Genomic DNA, 6,098 nt, shown 5'->3' on the forward strand with positions numbered 1-6,098 from the left:
CCGCCCCGCCCTGATGGACACTCTGGTTGTGTCACCTCTTGTCTGTTGTGGATGACGCTGCTGCGAACATGGGTGTCCACATATGTCCGCGTCCTTGTGCTCAGTTCTGTGGGGTGTAGACCTAGAAGTGGTGCTGCTGGGTCACGCGGTAATTCCATGTTTAGCTTTTTTAGAGTTCTTTATTTTATTTTTTTTAAAGATTTTATTTATTTATTCATGATGGACATAGAGAGAGAGAGGCAGAGACACAGGCAGAGGGAGAAAGAGGCTCCATACCGGGAGACCGATGTGAGACCCAATCCCAGGACTCCAGGATCGCGCCCTGGGCCGAAGGCAGGCGCTAAACCGCTGAGCCACCCCGGGATCCCCCAAGAGTTCTTTATTTTAAAGAGAGAGAGCGCGCAAGCAGGAAGGGCAGAGGGAGAGAGAATCCCAAGCAGACCCCCACCCGCAGCACAGAGCCCGACACGGGCTCCATCTCCTGACCCTGAGATCACATCTGAGCTGAAACCAAGAGTCCGACACCACCAACTGTGCCACCCAGGCGCCCCTCTGTGCTTGGCTTTTTAAGGAGCTACCAAACTCCCTTCCTCTTTCAACCCATTTTTACTTTTGAAAAAAAATATATTTGTCTCCCCTGAGGCCAGAGGGGAATCCGGGAAGGTGGGAGATGTCAGGGAGCAGCTGCGGGTGGCTGAGGGTCCTGCAGGCAGCCGTGTGGGGCGCTTTGACCTGCTGGCTGCCTGGAGTCTGGGCCAGCGGGCATCTCCCCCCGGCCCTGCCCAACCCAGTCCAGGGGTGACTCCTTCACCCTGTGCCTCAGTTTCCCCATCTGTCAAAGGTGCCCAGAGCAGCATGTACCTGTCTGGAGGTTCTGAGTGTGGACACAGGCCTACACAAGTCCCACACTGGCAGGTCACCAGTGCCTGATAACGTTGGCCTCGGGACACCCAGCCTCCCTCTGGGGAACATGGTCCCGGACCCCCAGTACCCAGCCCAGGTGTCTCAGGGGCCCTGTCTACACTGTGTCCGGCTCTAAACTGTTCCCAGGCCCGCCCCCCCCACCACAGGTCCAGGCTCAGAGCCCCAGGGGTGGACCTGGCAGCCTGGAGGAGGGGCCGGGGTGCAGGGAGGAGGGCAGAGGGGCGCAGGCTCCTCCCTTCCTCGCTGCCTGCCCCTGAGGGGGCAGAGGGGGAGGGGGAGAGGGGCGGCCAGCGGCGGAGGGCAGGAGGCCGAGAGCGGCCCAAGGTTCTGTCCGGCAGGGGGCGCCGCTGCGACCCGCCAACACCCTGGCTTTTCCCAGGGGGCTGCGGACTCCGCCCAGCATAGGCCGCTGGCCCTGGGCCTGGGGCGCGCCCAGCTGTGCTCCACCTAGTCTTGCAGGCCTGGCTGGAAGGTCTGGCCATGCTGGTCTCTCCCAGACGTGGGTCCCAGGGGCTGAGGTCACCCCGCGCAGGCCGAGATGAGGGGCGCAGCCCGAACACGTGTCGGCGGGAGGTGCGGCTGTGGGGCCCACAGGAAGCCTGCTCGGGACCCAGGGTTTGCACACACGCTGTCCCCAGGACTGCGGGCACCCCCGGCTGTGCCTAGAGAGGCTGCTTCTGGGGGTCCAGGCCTGTCAAAGGTGAGGCGGGGGGCTCCAGACTGGACTCAGGGTCACGGGCTCAGATCACCTGCGCCGCTGCCTGGACCCCCTGTGGGCCCCACGTTTGCAAAGCAGGGACTGGCCTTGCCCCCGGCGGGGCTGCCTGACCCGATCCACAGACGGCCCCGCGAAGTTGGTTTAAATGCATGATCTCTCTGAGCATGTGCTAGAAAAAACAAAACTGACACGTCACGCCCTCAACTGCACAGATATTAACTCCCGGGACAAGAGCAGGTGAAAAAGAAACCCTTGCAATGACAGGAGGTGTGTGGGGCGAATAGCGGTTTGGGGCCTGGGGGCACCCAGGTTCGGGATGTGTGCCCCCTTCCCCCCACAGGGGCCCGGGTGAGCGGCCGGAGGGGCCGGGCTGGCAGGAGTTGCCCCCCCAGCCCTGAGGGAGCCCCCCGCCCCTGCAGGTGCCCCGATGCTCCAGCCCGGCCCTGCCCACCGTCCGCGGAGCCCTGGCAGGCAGGCCGCAGGCTGGGCGGCCACTCCTCGCTGGCCAGGGTCCACTCGCGCTGCGCCCTGCCCCCGGGTGAAGTGAGAAACCTGAGCCGGCTCCAGCACAGATGGGAAACCCCACCCCAGGGCCCGCGGCGGGACAGGTGTGGCTGGGCTGCGGGCTGCCTCCCACACCCACGCAGGCCTCAGGCCAGGGCGGCCGACTCAGCCTGGCAGCTTCCCCGCACTGGCACTGCAGCTGCGCTCCCCCTGGGGCCCAGCACCCAGGATCCAGGCCCGAGTCCCGGGCACTCAACTGGGGGGGGTGCTCCACCAGAGGCGGGGAGCACCTGCTTTGATGGCAGGGCTGGAAACTGAGGCTCCTGTGCTCTTCCAGCCCTGGTGAGCTGCTTGGCTCTCCGGGCTTCTGCACCTGGTCCTGGTTCTCTGCAGGCATCACAGGTGACCCCCAAGGCTCCAGAGACCTAGAGCCTGACCCCCTCCCTCTGTCCCCTGGAGCGGAGGGCTAGGCGTTCCGGGCCCTGGCAGCAGACACCAGGATCAGAGCTTTCCCACACGCTCCCTGGTGGAGGGGGCTGGGACCACTCAGGACACGCTGGCGGGGGGGTGAGGGGGGCCAGTCCAGGCGGCAGCAGGAGAGGCCTGTCTGCCAGGCCCAGTGGCAGCAGGACACCCAGCCTCTCCGGAGCTGGCTGAGTCCTGACAAAGGAGATGCTGCCGGGGAGCAGAGAACAAATTCCTGGCAGAGCAAAGAGCGGTGGCTCCTGGGCAGGGCCAGGCTGACTCGGTCCGGAGGACCAGGACCTAGGACTTGGAACGTTGTAGGGAACAGGGGGTGGGAGATGGCCAGGGCCTCCTGGCATTGGGGTGCACAAGGGCTGTGTCCCGGGCCGAGCCTCACGCCTGCCTCCCTTTCTGGCCGGGGGGACTCACTCCTGTTCTCTGGCCTCCCGGTGACGTGGGAGGGGAGCAGCCCTTAGGGGGAGGCAAGGCCCACACGACGGGCGTGGGTTTGGGGTCCCCCACCCCCCAGTCCAAGTGCTGCTATAACATGGGGGGTCAGAGCCAGAGTCCTACATTCCAGGCTCACCCCCCATCAGAGAAATATGGATTCTTGTCTTGAGCCTGCTGACCACCTCCAAGGGACGGGGACACACGGACGCAGGCGTGCCCGTTGGCCCGAGGGGACCAAGTGGAGCCCAGGGCTGTGGGGGAGGCGTGCCCAAGAGCAGACAGGGGCAGAGGGCACGTCCTGACCAGGGAGGCGTCTGAGCTGGGGAGGCCAGCACGGTCAGCCTCGGCTGGGCCTGGGGGTGCCGGGCTGTGACGTGAGCTCTGAGGAGCAGGCTGGGAGTCCTTCCCCGGTCTGGAACCCCCGGCCTCGGGGACAGCAGAGACTGGAGGCCTGCAAGCTGGCCCAGAGCCCCGGCCCTGCCCTCCGTGCCCCCTGCACCCCCACGAGGCCCACTGTCCCCCGGCGGGTGTGGGGTCTCACGCACAGGAAAGGCTAACCAGGGGAAGAGAAGAGGCAAACTCTGGTGAGCTGGGCCTGGAGGCAGCCAGGGGGAGGCTGAGGGGGCTCTGCAGGCTGCCCGGGGTCTCAAAGGGCAGGAGAGGAGAGGCCGCGGCCTCCCTGACGCCTCTGGAGGGCCCAGGCGGTCCAGGAGGCTCCACCTCACGACGATGAGGCGGCCCAGGCCCGAGTCCTCAGTGCTGATTGTGCCGCCCTCCCTCCCGGGGATGGGACCCTCGTCCTCAGTGGGCGCAGAGGAGCCCGCCCAGAGCTGTGGACCGTGGACAGGGGCAGGCGCGGGTTCCAGGGGGGTCCACACAAGCCAGACAAGCCTCATACCGTCTCCGAGCCGGTTTCTCCTCTGTGGTTTGCACCTGGCCCTCATGAGACACTCTCAGCCGGGTGTCAGGCCCGTGGGCCGAGAGTAAGGCCCCCGGGTGGGAGCATGTGCCCTCCCTGCCAGTACGTGGGGACGTGGGCAGTCTGGGGCATCGCGGCGGGGCTGCAGGGAGACAGGCTGGGGGCCTTGGGCTCAGTGGTGATGTCCGCACCTCCACTTTCTCATGTGTGGAACGGCGCTGCCGTGAGGCTCGGATGACTTGGGCCCCGTGCATGGTGAGGTCTGGGTCGGCTTGAGCCACGGTGTCACCAGCTTCTCCTGAGCTTTAGTCTTTCCTGGCCTTGGTTTCCTTTTTTTTTTTTTTTAAGATTTTATTTATTCATGAGACACACAAGCAGAGGGAGAAGCGGGCTCCCTGCGGGGAGCCCTATGTGGAACTTGATCCCAGGACCCCGGGGTCACGCCCTGAGCCAGAGGCAGATGCTTAACCGCTGAGCCCCCCAGGCGTCCCTTAACTCATCTTTAGATAGGAAACAGAGGGGCACCTGGGGGGCTCAGCGGTTAAGCATCTGCCTTCGGCTCAGGGTGTGATCCTGGGGTCCTGGGATCGAGTCCCACCCACATCGGGCTACCTGTGAGGAGCCTGCTTCTCCCTCTGCCTGTGTCTCTGCCTCTCTCTGTGTCTCTCAGGAATAAATAAATAAAATATTTTAAAAATATATTTATTTTAAAAATATAATAAAATAGGGCAGCCCCAGTGGCGCAGCGGTTTAGCGCTGCCTGCACCCTGGGGTGTGATCCTGGAGACCCGGAATCGAGTCCCACGTCGGGCTCCCTGCATGGAGCCTGCTTCTCCCTCTGCCTGTGTCTCTGCCTGTCTCTCTCTCTCTCTCTCAATAAATAAAAATAATATTCCATTTAAAAAATAAAAAACAAAAATAAAAATATAATAAAATAAAAATGAGTTAACAGCAGACTCCTGGTGTCTGTATTTGAGACAGGACTGTGTGACTACTGAGGTTTCCCCTTCAAGTGCCTCTGGGGGGCCCTCAAGGCTGTTCTGTCCCTCAGGTGTGAGGACAGGTGTGTGTGGGGGGGGCTGTGAGCACTCCTTTCAGGTGCTCTTGAGCAACACAACCCCCTCCACGAACACCCCAGACTGCCAAGGCGGGGGCCATTGGAGCCACAGAAACCAGAGCGGGCGCTGGGATCCGCACAGTCTGCGGGTGTTGGCAGGAGCGGGGGCTGCCCAAGGGCCCCAGGAGGCATTTTTCTGCGAGTACCTACAAATAAAATATATTTGTGCACGTTCACTCTGTATCCAACAGCTTTTTTTTTTAAATATTTATTTATTTATGATAGAGAGAGAGAGAGAGAGAGAGAGAGAGGCAGAGACATAGGAGGAGGGAGAAGCAGGCTCCACGCCAGGAGCCCGATGTGGGACTCGATCCTGGGTCTCCAGAATCATGCCCTGGACCAAAGGCAGGCGCTAAACCGCTGAGCCACCCAGGGATCCCGCTTTTTGGTTTTTTAAATCCTTTTAAGTTTATGTATTTAAGTAACCTTCCCACCCAACGTGGGGCTCGAACCCACAACCCCAAGACCGAGAGTCACATGTTCCCCTGGCTGAGCCAGCCCAGCGCCCTCCCTCTTCCCAGCAGCTCTTTTTTAAAAGATGCTGTGGCATCTGCTCTCTTTCCTCTCTTGAGAGAAAATTGCTGAACCACTAGGGAGTCGGTGGCTGTGACACTTCACTCCGGAATGCTCGGCCATCTGACGGGCGGGCCCCAGCAGGTGGGCAGCTGGTGTCCGGGAAGGGCTCTTGAACACCCTCCTGGCGGGGAGCCGGCACCATCTCCCAGGTCCCCTCGTCGCTGTCCTCGGGGGCCGGACCCTGCCCGGGCCTTGCACTGTCCCGTGTCCTTAACCCCCTTTCCTGTAGAGCGGACACCCCACCTTTTCGCCGTTTTTGCCGCTGACCTTTGAAAGCCTCCAGAGTGGTTGCTGGCGGAACGTCCTATGGTCGGGGTTTCCTCATTCTTCCCTGGGGCTCGATTCAGGTCCAGTGTTGTGGACAGAGCATCACACCCGTGACCTGAGGCACCCGGGGGACCGGAGGCTCTGAGAGGTGGGGCGAG

This window comes from Canis aureus, chromosome 16 (genome assembly GCF_053574225.1).
Source record: "Canis aureus isolate CA01 chromosome 16, VMU_Caureus_v.1.0, whole genome shotgun sequence".
NCBI classification, from domain to species: domain Eukaryota; kingdom Metazoa; phylum Chordata; class Mammalia; order Carnivora; family Canidae; genus Canis; species Canis aureus.